A 12,799-nucleotide genomic window follows, 5' to 3' on the forward strand; every position below is an offset into this window, starting at 1 on the left:
TATTGTCCATGTAACGTTTCCAAAATGGGATAGTATTGTACATGTAACGTTTCCAAAATTGGATAGTATTGTCCATGTAACGTCTCCAAAATGGGATAGTATTGTCCATGTAACGTTTCCAAAATGGGATAGTATTGTACATGTAACGTTTCCAAAATGGGATAGTATTGTCCATGTAACGTTTCCAAAATGGGATAGTATTGTACATGTAACGTTATGCCCCCTTGTGAGTGTTAGGGTTTGACCAACTATTTGTTTGCATAACCTAAATAATATAACAAAGAAGCTATGCTATAATATTAAGTTTATACTCTATATGATAAGAGCATACTGCTGTGTGAGAGGAAGGGGCTCATGGGATGTTGAGTCATATGGAAAGAATGCAGATGCTGTAAATCAGGGATATGGAAGAGCTTGTTAAAAGATAAGGGCAGGATATGGGTGAAATGTATATGCGGAGGGGTGTCGGGGTTTTAGAGAACTGTGCATTGTGCAGTCACAAGATAAATCGACTGCCAAAGATAATAACTACGCCCGGCAACAGGAGGCGTCTCGAGGTTGGGACCAACCTGCACGCCAACGATAGGATGAGTAAGTTTAAACCACGCTCATCCTCCCTCTGACAGGCCAGCAGTGAGCGGGAACTATCTCTGTCAGAGTATTTAATGAAAAGCAAAGGATGTGAAACTCAGTTCTCTGTTTTGCCCTGCGAGGTGTTACAGGGAGCCCGTATATACGAACCACCTATTTACCCTTCAAGTGTTTGCATTAATTAAAGTACAAAGAAATCAGAAGTTACCATGTGCTGACTATTTTGTTCTGATACCAGATTCGAATTGACGCGACCTAACATGGTGACCCCGACGTGATCTGGTAAAGGGACTTCGCTGAGTATTGATCAGCCAATTGGACATCGCTATCGTGGAACGGTGTGCTTCACAAAGAGTCCGGACAACTAAAAACAGGTAAGCAGACACCTATTGTTATAATAACTAAAGATCTGCATATTGGCTTTAACCAAATTCATTTTGTGAAGCACCTGTTCGATGTAAGTGAACCAAATTATGAATTATTATGAGTAGATAAGAAATATTATAGAGTCATAATTGTGAGTTCCAATTCCAATTTGTAAGTCGCTCTGGATAAGAGCGTCTGCTAAATGACTTAAATGTAAATGTGACATGCAAACCTGTGGTGAATGTGTTGTTAGTACCATGGTACCATAGAGTATTGGTCCACTGGAAAGATTTGTGAAAACAAAGGTGCGGTTAGGTTCAGGGAGAATACTGAAATCTTTCGGCAAGATTCGTAACTTCGAGGGTACGATTAGGTTCGAAGATATAGGGAATAATTGGTTTAGTAATTGGTATCGGCAAGATTCGTAACGTAGGGTACGATTAGGTTCGAGGAATTACCCCGGCAAGGATCGGGAAATTTTATATAGAATACTGGGTGACCGGCAAGATCCGTAACATTAAGGGTTCGGCGGAGTAATTCTTAGGAAAGGAGGTGAGGTTGTAGGTGAGATAAAAGGGGGCTAATAAATTAGGAACTTAAAGGCAAGGGAAGGATAGCATAATAGAAGTTTGAAGATAAAATTATATGTCCAAATTAGGTGTAGAATAAAGGAGATATTGCAACACATAGACACATTGGGAAGTTTCCACAGGGGTAAGAGGATAATTGCGTGTGAGATGGATAAGAGGGTCAAAAGCCATATACATGTGAGACCTAATGGATCTATCAAAAGTCATGAAAGAAATTATTCTGGGATCCTAGAGGAAATTACCAATAGGACATGGACAAAGGAAAATACAGCACACACATAGAGATCAATAGCAAGTACACACAGATTGTAATTGAATCATAGTTTTAAAAAAAACACATAGAATAAAATATAATTTAAGATTCATACGAATACTCCTTCTAAAAATTCTAGAGTGGGAAAAGGAGCAGAATAACTACGATAGTAATTTAACAAACAAACACCTTAAAGGAGGTGCAGGAATTAACGGGAGATGAGCGATACATGGAGTTAAATGTTATAAAATAAATATTTATTTCGGTCCAATGTGGAGAAGGAAGTATGAATTTGATGGAAGTTTGGATGTGGAAAAGTTGGTACTAATGGTAAGAAAGATGCATAAGGTATGTGGGGACAAGACAGGGAAACAGCATGTCGAGGGTTAGACATAGCCAGGGTGTGGCTGTCTGGAGCCCGCAGAAGAAGGCAAGTGTAGAAGGAGAGAGAGGCAGAGTCAACGGTCGCATGGGAAAGGCTTAGACGTTTACATTAGGGCAATATTCTGGAAATTGTATCGATAGTACGTGCCTTATTGTACGACTACAGACATTGATAAATACGGTTATTTGCGAGGAGTGTCCATCAGTTCAATAGCGCGTTGGTGGTTCTGTGGTAGAAGTCTCGCCTGCCATGCGGGAGACTCGGGTTCGCTTCTCAGCCTATGCATCAGTGGATAAAAAATGTAGGTGCTGATTGTTATTCAACTGTTGGTGTGTTTTGCCTGGAAAGGTACGGTTGTTAGTGGTTGTTAAGGTATAAACCAAACATTTTGATGGCTTGTTTAGTTTAAATTGAAGCGACAGTTACCGAAATCTAATGAATTATAATGAGCGGATAGGTTTGAAGGGAGTAGTATTAAGTTGTACTCAGTATTTTATAAATTTGGCGATTTACATGTTACATTTAAGGTCATAGACATTTCATAAGTGTGAAGCCAAACGAGAGATACAGTTGTAACATTGGTATTAATCTTGCGATAGAGGAAAGGCAGAACGCTGTTTGAAAATAGGTAATATTTTATTCCTATGAGTATGTGGCTGGAAGCGATTCTGGTCTGAATAATGGAATCGTAAAAGTTTTGTGATAAATTCTGGTTATTGAGTCGTGGTATTGATTGTTTAGTAACACCGGTGAATTGAACATTGCATGGAAAAATATCAAGTCATTAAAGTGAATTAAAGGTGGAGTTAATTTTATTTTTACAGGGACGGTGCACATTAAACACAGTTGTGTATAATGGCAGGGTATTCCTAGCAAACAGAATGGGCCGGTTTGCAGACAAACTGAAGGGGCTTTAAGGTTTTAAGCAATCTTGGGTTAAATTAGTCAAGTAGTACGTTAAAATATGGGGTTTCATAGATTGAAGTAAAATATTGTATCCAAGGGTAGCGCATGTTCAATTAAGTTTAAAACTAATGATTGGGGGGAGTACAATGGAATTATAAGTATCATTAGGTTTTATTGTAGTCAACGTTTGGGTTTTTGAATCGGTGTAGTAGGATGAAATGCTGACCAAGTGGTTGTATTTTCTGGAAAAAGGAGCGTTTCAAATTCCTAGGGACAGGATATCTTAAAGGGGTATACACACATGGAATCTTAGAAGTTATACACCCATGGAATCGTTTAAGTTTTATTTTCTGAGTTTTAATTAAACACGTGAAATTCTTTTGATAGGGAATGTCCTGGGAACCTGGGATACAAAATGTAGATAAAGTTCTTAGCTTTCATTTGTCTAATGTAGTAAGAAACACGGTTCTGAAAGGGTGGTATGACTTTTGACCCCTCTAGTGGCTTCCCTGTGTGGTCTGATCAGCCACATTGAAAAGCCATTTGGATGGTGAATTTAAGGTCATTTGTGATACTGACTTTAAGGAAATTTGTAGAACTGATAATTATGATGGAGTTAAAGTTCTTAGACACAATTGACAATTTGAACCAATGAGAAGACAGAATGACGATAAGGGTACAATAATTTTTCTTTGTGGAGTAGTTTAGATTAATAATTTTGATCTGATTATGTTATGTGAATATCGTTTGATAATTAGGGGTACTTTTTACATTATCTAGATACGTTTATTTTCCCTTAGGAAGTCAGCTGTGGTTGAATTCAGTGGAAGAGATTTAACACAACAAGGCTGTGGAATTAATATAATAGTATTATTATATTTTGTTGTTGAATAAGTTTAATAATGGTAGACTTATGTCAAGTATTAGGATATATTCTAAGCCAACGGACCAGCAAAGTTAAATTATAAACAGGTGAGGACAGAAATAATACTGGGACAGACAGTAAATACATAATAAGAATAGAAGATAGGAAGAGAATTTAGTTTGGGTCGCTTAGTTAGGATATTAATTCATGGAGAGACTATCGGCTCCATTTGGCATGTATTTTAGTTTTGATTTTAAGTTTATGTTTGGTAAATTCGCTAAGAAGAGATATGACTGTTTACACAGACAAGCACATAGGCATTTAAAACCATACAAAGCAGCACAGATAAATCTTAAATAAGACACTTGACAGAGAATTGTTACAGGGTAGCTAAGGGTGAATGCCCCAGGGAGAATTGGACATGTGGAAAATGAAAGGGGGCAATCCTACAAGAGAAGGGCTGACATAAGGATAATTTGTTTAGATATGCAGCAATATTGATACATGGCTTGAGCCATGTATAAATAGGGGGAGTATGGTAGAGCAGGTGATAGAACAGGTTAGGATAAACAAGGATAATTACTTAAACAAAAACATTTTTTGTAGAATATCCATTCCAACATTTGGAAATGGACTTAGTGAACTATTCCGATTGACATTTACATTTACATTTTAGTCATTTAGCAGACGCTCTTATCCAGAGCGACTTGCAGTAGTGAATGCATACATTTCATTTTAGATTTGAGGGGAAGAAGGGGTGTTTAACAATAATAGATAAGTATAGCAAATGGGTAGAAGCGTTCCCAACTTACTTGGTGGACATGATTATGGTAACTAAAAAATGAGGTCAAGATATTATCCCTAGAGTTGGTTTACTGGGATCTCTTTAAATGATGGATGACATTTTAGCTAATCAGGTAGAGCCTATAGAATGCCAGAGTTAGAGATACCAGAACAGGTAGACATAGACGTTGAAGTAATACTAACAGACACATGAGAAGACTGTTTGTTAACCAAACCCGTATGTCCAAGATTTTGTGTTCAACAGGTGAATTACAGGAGAAGGTGATTCACTCAATTCAACCAGGAGACTGGGTGTGGATCCAGTCCCTGAGGAGAAAAGACTGGAAGCAGCCCTGTTGGGAAGGCCCATACCAGGTGCTGTTAAACCACTGCCTTTGCCATTAGAAAAGCTGAGAGAGTCACTTGGGTCCACGTTACCCACTGCAAGAAGGTATGTACACATATGAGCACTGCTGACCACACACAGAGTTAGGAGAAGAACCGAGTACCAACAGGGTCCGGGGGTTACCTCCTTAACGAAGATTTCCTATCCCGACCGTTCATCACTGTGTGTGCTCCTAGAGGTAGCTGTAGCTCAGTTGGTAGCTCAGTTGGTAGAGCCAACTGTAGCTCAGTTGGTAGAGCATGGTGTTTGCAATGCCAGGGTTGTGGGTTTGATTCCCACGGGGGGCCATGTATGAAATGTATGCATTCACTACTGTAAGTCGCTCTGGATAAGAGCGTCTGCTAAATGACTAAAATGTAATGTAGGTGTGAGTATGGGGTGGTACCTAGCAGAGAGACTAAGGGCAGGAGAGGGTTAGCGGTTTTTGGGAAGAGTAGAGACTCTGAGCTGCATCATAGTCTAATCTTTCTGATACATTCAGATCCACCACCTTCCGGTACTAATCATATGACACCGTTGTCATTTATAAGAATGAAAATATAAACTATATAATACACTGATGAGTGACATACAGAATAAGGAATCAAAGAAGATCAAGATGTAGAATTTAAGGTAAACATTAAACAATTTCCTGGGAAAGAAGACAACTGTACAGGAATTGGGGTTGGCCAGATTGAAGTACTCAGCCAACCCACCTCGGTTCACCTTAACTCCTGATGAGTACCAGTGTTATAGATACAAGAATGGCACCGAGAACTCATATGATTTTAATGGCTGAAAGTAATCGTTAATGTGACTGAATTAGGTTTGAAAGATGAATAGAAAATTCTTAACCTCACAGCACCTATAACTGATGAAGGGTGGGCTAGTACCAGCAAAGGACGCATACGACAGAAATGACCACAAAGGGTGGTTAGGAACTTGCGCCCTGGGTTTATTGGTCCAACCAGACTCTTAATAGGATGGGCAATGACTTTCTACTGACATTTTACTATTTTAATTTTATTGTGTCCTGTTCTTTTTTCCCCTTTGCTTTTTTAAGTGAGTTGTATTGATCAAGCGCCAGCATTTAGTGTTCAGTTAGGACCTGGCTTTCACTAGAATGTTCTGATCCAGATTATGACTCCATCTGTGGATGACAACAGCAATCTGTAGCATGCAGGTATGATTTGAGCCACATCTAAAATGTTATACCTTTTCTATATCCATATAGAAACACTAGCTACGACCTGCCTTATTTAGCTAGCTCAATGTGAAATTCTGATTGAGTCATCAGAGGCCAGTTATAGGAGGCTAAAGAAGGCACAGGATGAGTTTTGACCAGGATGGGAGTAGCCCTGTCTAGATGGATGCTATTGGCATCCTCAGGGAAGTTCCAGATAAATACAAAGCAATGAATCAAATATGTGAAGGCTTTAACACTACATTGTTTTGGTGGTTGACAATAAATAGAAATGTGGATTGGATTAATGACATTTTTTTATAATCAACAGAGAGTCATGAATGAAAACGGGGATGCAGTAAAGAGGTTCTCTGACCAATTATCCACCACCCCCCTCATGACCTGGTAAAATAGACTGACTCTCGATATGTTACTGGCAAAAGAGGATGGTGTAGGTAGAATGATTAGGTTCATTGCTGTACGTACATTTCTGATAATATAGCTCATGTTTGGGAAATGGAAAAGTGTTGTAAGAACTGTATTATGGGCTGCTTTCACCTGTATGAGTGTGTTTGGGTTGTGTGGTTGTTGTTTGGTCCCATGTGCGAGAGGTTTAATCACCAGAACTCTAGAGAGATGGATAACGGAGCAGATGGTGAGCTACGGACCGAGTCAAAGTTCAGACCAATGAGACGACAAGTACCTACCGCCGAGCAAGGTGGAGGATTCATTCAATTATGAGGAGCCCATGATAAGATGCGACCATCTTTAGAGTTTCCTGAATTAGTTTGATTTTGTGTGAAATTTCTGAATCCAATAAAAATAGATGTGTTATAATGTCTGTGAAATATTTAGCCAATCGGGTGGATGTAATGAAAGGTTTGACTAAAAGATTTCACTCAGAAACCTTATAACCTGTTGAAATGTATTGGAAATACAGCTATAATAATGGGTTAAAAACTATATTCCAATACTGTGTGAGTAAGACACTGTTACCAGAATGAGCAGGGCAGAGTTGATAAGACGACCTTGGGAACGGAACAGGAGAAGAAGCCTCCCTAAGTTAGGGAGAGTAACAACGGCCTGGGAACGGCTAGTGGGCAGGAGATTAGAAGACAGGTGGCAAGGTTGATAAGGAATGTATGTGTACTGTGGGAAAAATACAGCCGCCTAAAGCTGGGTTGAGTTCTTTACTGATGTGTGTGTAACAGAGATTTGTTAACTATACTCGCACTGCACTGACAGGTATGGCTGAGCAACTAGAGGCTACCACTAGAACCGCTAGACAAAATAGATTGGAGTTGGATATGATATTGGCTAATAATGGGGGGTGTATAAAACGTTTGGTGAACAATGCTGTACTTTTATCCCTAATAACACTAGCCCTGATGGTAGCATTACCAAAGCTCTACTGGGACTTGACAAGCCATCTGCTGAAATGAAGGGTGTAGCGGGGGAATACGAGGGGAATTGGCTGAATACCTTTTTTGGTAAGTACACATCTATGGTGGTTACTGGATTTCTGACCCTAGTGCTTGTGTTCCTATTATTGTTGTGTTGTGTTGCCTGTATAATCCCTTGCTTGAGAAAATATCTTACAGAAGTTGTCCGAGCAACCGGAATGATCCTTGGTTTGCTGTTGGGGAAGTGGTTGAATAAAGCTTATCCAAAATGTTCTCATATGTATTGAATGTAGTGGCAGGTGGATGTGAAGATTTTAAGTACTGGGACAAAAAGTCTGTCCCATACATGTTAGGTGTAGCCACTGTCGCAAAAAGGTCTTCTTTTTATACGTTTTTTAAATAATATGTTCTGAATTTATCCTGTGTACTATTTGTCTTTCCTTATGTGAAGGTTTGAAGTTCCTGGGTGGCTGGTAGTCAACCTAGTACAGGTTAGGTGTAGCTGGAGGACTGAAGGTTTTTGTTATTGTTATTGCCTATTAATAAAAGTGTTTGTATTGTATTTTAGTGAGTGACACCCTAGCGGGTGTCAAAAGGGGGAATCCTACATTTATCTGAAATGTCGTATTGTGGAATGTTCTTCGGGTGTGAAAAGGGGGATTGTTGGGTTTTATTTCACTTATTAGATGTGATGCATTACCATTTACAGTAGATGTAGGCCTAAGTATGAACGGACTGTAATGCACTAAGAGGTTTATATTGTATTAACATAGATTGAGCAACATATAATAGACATGACTAACTGGAGGGTTGCTGGCTAGTAGGAGTGTAGGCTGAGTAGACTCGTGACACACACACACAATGCCTGGTTGTGGGGCCGCTCATGGACAGGTGTATGTGAGGAACTGATAGAGGGGAGAATGACTGTGGCACAAGAACAGGCACTGTCCTTGGGTGTCTGACTCTCGGGTACACACATGAAGATAAGCTAGAAGACAACTATGCTTGGCAACAAAGATGCGTCTAGAGGCTGGGACCAGCCTGCACGCCAACGATAGGATGAGTAAGTTTAAACCACGCTCATCCTCCCTCTGACAGGCCAGCAGTGAGCGGGAACTATCTCTGTCAGAGTATTTAATGAAGAACTTATGATGTCATTTTCAGTTCTCTGTTTGCCCTGCGAGGTGTTACAGTGAACCCGTATATACGAAGATTGCATTTACCATTTATTCTGCTTGACTAATTCTATTAATAAACAGCTGAAAATATATTCAGTAGCCTAGTGGTAAATTTTGTTCTGATACCAGAATTGAATTGACGCAGCCCTAACACTAGCTCATCATCCCCAACATGTAGGATAAATTACCACTGGTCTGTATAGCTATCTCATCATCCCCAACATGTAGGATACATTACCACTGGTCTGTATAGCAAGCTCATCACCCCCAACATGTAGGATACATTACCACTGGTCTGTATAGCTAGCTCATCATCCCCAACATGTAGGATACATTACCACTGGTCTGTATAGCAAGCTCATCACCCCCAACATGTAGGATACATTACCACTGGTCTGTATAGCAAGCTCATCACCCCCAACATGTAGGATACATTACCACTGGTCTGTATAGCAAGCTCATCACCCCCAACATGTAGGATACATTACCACTGGTCTGTATAGCTAGCTCATCACCCCCAACATGTAGGATACATTACCACTGGTCTGTATAGCAAGCTCATCACCCCCAACATGTAGGATACATTACCACTGGTCTGTATAGCTATCTCATCATCCCCAACATGTAGGATACATTACCACTGGTCTGTATAGCAAGCTCATCACCCCCAACATGTAGGATACATTACCACTGGTCTGTATAGCTAGCTCATCATCCCCAACATGTAGGATAAATTACCACTGGTCTGTATAGCTAGCTAATCACCCCAACATGTAGGATAAATTACCACTGGTCTGTATAGCTAGCTCATCACCCCCAACATGTAGGATAAATTACCACTGGTCTGTATAGCTAGCTCATCACCCCCAACATGTAGGATAAATTACCACTGGTCTGTATAGCTATCTCATCATCCCCAACATGTAGGATAAATTACCACTGGTCTGTATAGCTAGCTAATCACCCCCAACATGTAGGATACATTACCACTGGTCTGTATAGCTAGCTCATCATCCCCAACATGTAGGATACATTACCACTGGTCTGTATAGCTAGCTCATCATCCCCAACATGTAGGATACATTACCACTGGTCTGTATAGCTAGCTAATCACCCCCAACATGTAGGATACATTACCACTGGTCTGTATAGCTAGCTCATCACCCCCAACATGTAGGATAAATTACCACTGGTCTGTATAGCTAGCTCATCACCCCCAACATGTAGGATACATTACCACTGGTCTGTATAGCTATCTCATCATCCCCAACATGTAGGATAAATTACCACTGGTCTGTATAGCTATCTCATCATCCCCAACATGTAGGATAAATTACCACTGGTCTGTATAGCTATCTCATCATCCCCAACATGTAGGATAAATTACCACTGGTCTGTATAGCTAGCTAATCACCCCCAACATGTAGGATAAATTACCACTGGTCTGTATAGCTAGCTAATCACCCCCAACATGTAGGATACATTACCACTGGTCTGTATAGCTAGCCCTGTGATTTGTACATAGTTACAGGCGATATTTGGGTTCTTTTCAAATTTAGAAAACCAGTTTTTGGAGCATCATATATTGATAATTTATACTCTTTATACTCCCTTTCTCTATGTTTTAGCCGGGGTCCTACTTCTGATGTTAAGGTCGTCACGGGGGTGTCAGTACTGAACAAATCCATGTTTTATTCATTTCTTCTTTAGAGTTTTCTGTGGTTTATCTCTCTTGAGGTTTCTTGTCGCTTGTAGTGTTCACAGGACAAGTCTAACACTTACTTATACTCAGGCAGACCTACCCCGGAAATGTATTTTTCATTCTGCAGATGGTCACAAGCTCACTACACACATTATTCAAACAGTTCAAATTCAGGCCTCCCCCATTCACTACAACAATAACCAACTGTTCCCAAGATCACCACACATCAATTATCAGGCCATTACTATTTACTGCAAACATTTGCTTTACTGCTGCACTATCGTGTTACAAAAGCACACCCTAAATAGCATGAGGACATCTGGACAGGATGTCCTTGAAAGGGCATAAACATAAGACACATAAATAGATCATCAATCACTTTCTGACACATACCGTCTACTATATTCTCTCTAGCTTTTAAATAATTTATTTTCAATCTTTCTTACCATTATCTGGGTACTTGCATTTCAATGCGAGTTACGCCATCATTTTTCTGTGGGATTGTACCATGTTTATTCTGGTGATAACTGGATCGCTGGCTGTCTCATGGAGTGTGTGAGGGTGTCATGGTCGGGATGGCCTGAACTCAGAGCCTGATAGAATACCAAGGAAATCACCAGTAACTTACAGCAAATTTGACCCTCCATTTTCCCTGAAACAGAAGGTAATTAACCAGGACACTTTGTCCCCAGATATAACAGAAGATAATTGAACCAGGACACTTTGTCCCCAGATATAACAGAAGATAATTGAACCAGGACACTTTGTCCCCAGATATAACAGAAGATAATTGAACCAGGACACTTTGTCCCCAGATATAACAGAAGATAATTGAACCAGGACACTTTGTCCCCAGATATAACAGAAGATAATTGAACCAGGACACTTTGTCCCCAGATATAACAGAAGATAATTGAACCAGGACAATTTGTCCCCAGATAAAACAGATACTAAGGCTGGTTTCAGTCTGAACTGGTCTTTGACCAAATGTGTAGCAGCAGTTTGTAATTGTATAGTAGAATAGCTGTGTACATAATCCTAATACTATGGACTACATTTAAACACTTAAACATTATCTTATTTTAGGGTGTGGTCAGATAGACTAGTGGTTAGAGTGTTTGTTAAGCCGTCAAGGTAAAAATCTGTCTGTGCCCTTAATTTAAGCAAGGCACTTACACCTAATTTGCTCCAGGGGCGCCGTACTACTATGGCTGACCCTGTAAAACAACACATTTCACTGCATCTATCATACTACTATGGCTGACCCTGTAAAACAACACATTTCACTGCATCTATCATACTACTATGGCTGACCCTGTAAAACAACACATTTCACTGCATCTATCATACTACTATGGCTGACCCTGTAAAACAACACATTTCACTGCATCTATCATACTACTATGACTGACCTTGTAAAACAACACACCTATCATACTACTATGGCTGACCCTGTAAAACAACACATTTCACTGAATCTATCATACTACTATGGCTGACCCTGTAAAACAACACATTTCACTGCATCTATCATACTACTATGGCTGACCCTGTAAAACAACACATTTCACTGCATCTATCATACTACTATGGCTGACCCTGTAAAACAACACATTTCACTGCATCTATCATACTACTATGGCTGACCCTGTAAAACAACACATTTCACTGCATCTATCGTACTACTATGGCTGACCTGTAAAACAACACATTTCACTGCATCTATCATACTACTATGACTGACCCTGTAAAACAACACATTTCACTGCATCTATCATACTACTATGGCTGACCCTGTAAAACAACACATTTCACTGCATCTATCATACTACTATGGCTGACCCTGTAAAACAACACATTTCACTGCATCTATCATACTACTATGGCTGACCCTGTAAAACAACACATTTCACTGCATCTATCGTACTACTATGGCTGACCTGTAAAACAACACATTTCACTGCATCTATCGTACTACTATGGCTGACCCTGTAAAACAACACATTTCACTGTATCTATCATACTACTATGGCTGACCTGTAAAACAACACATTTCACTGCATCTATCCGCTGTCTGTGACAATAAAACATTTTAAAAGCAAGCTAACATAGAAAATGACAGCATAGATTTTTTTTTAAATAATGACAACAGTTAATTTAACAATGCTGGTTATAAATCTTGTTGACATACATCCAAGGACAGCTTGAC

The 12,799-nt window shown here is 39.7% G+C and overlaps 1 long non-coding RNA gene across 1 annotated transcript; it reads left to right on the forward strand.

Annotated features, from left to right (window-relative positions):
* The first annotated feature begins 275 nt into the window (after nucleotides 1-275).
* On the forward strand, nucleotides 276-8,980 carry LOC145875791 (uncharacterized). Its single transcript, XR_014391337.1, has 2 exons — nucleotides 276-5,323; nucleotides 5,511-8,980. It is a non-coding gene; the product is annotated as an uncharacterized LOC145875791 (long non-coding RNA).
* Nucleotides 8,981-12,799: the final 3,819 nt, after the last annotated feature.

This window comes from Salmo salar, unplaced genomic scaffold, assembly GCF_965601325.2.
Source record: "Salmo salar unplaced genomic scaffold, fSalSal1 ptg000357l, whole genome shotgun sequence".
NCBI classification, from domain to species: Eukaryota; Metazoa; Chordata; class Actinopteri; order Salmoniformes; family Salmonidae; genus Salmo; species Salmo salar.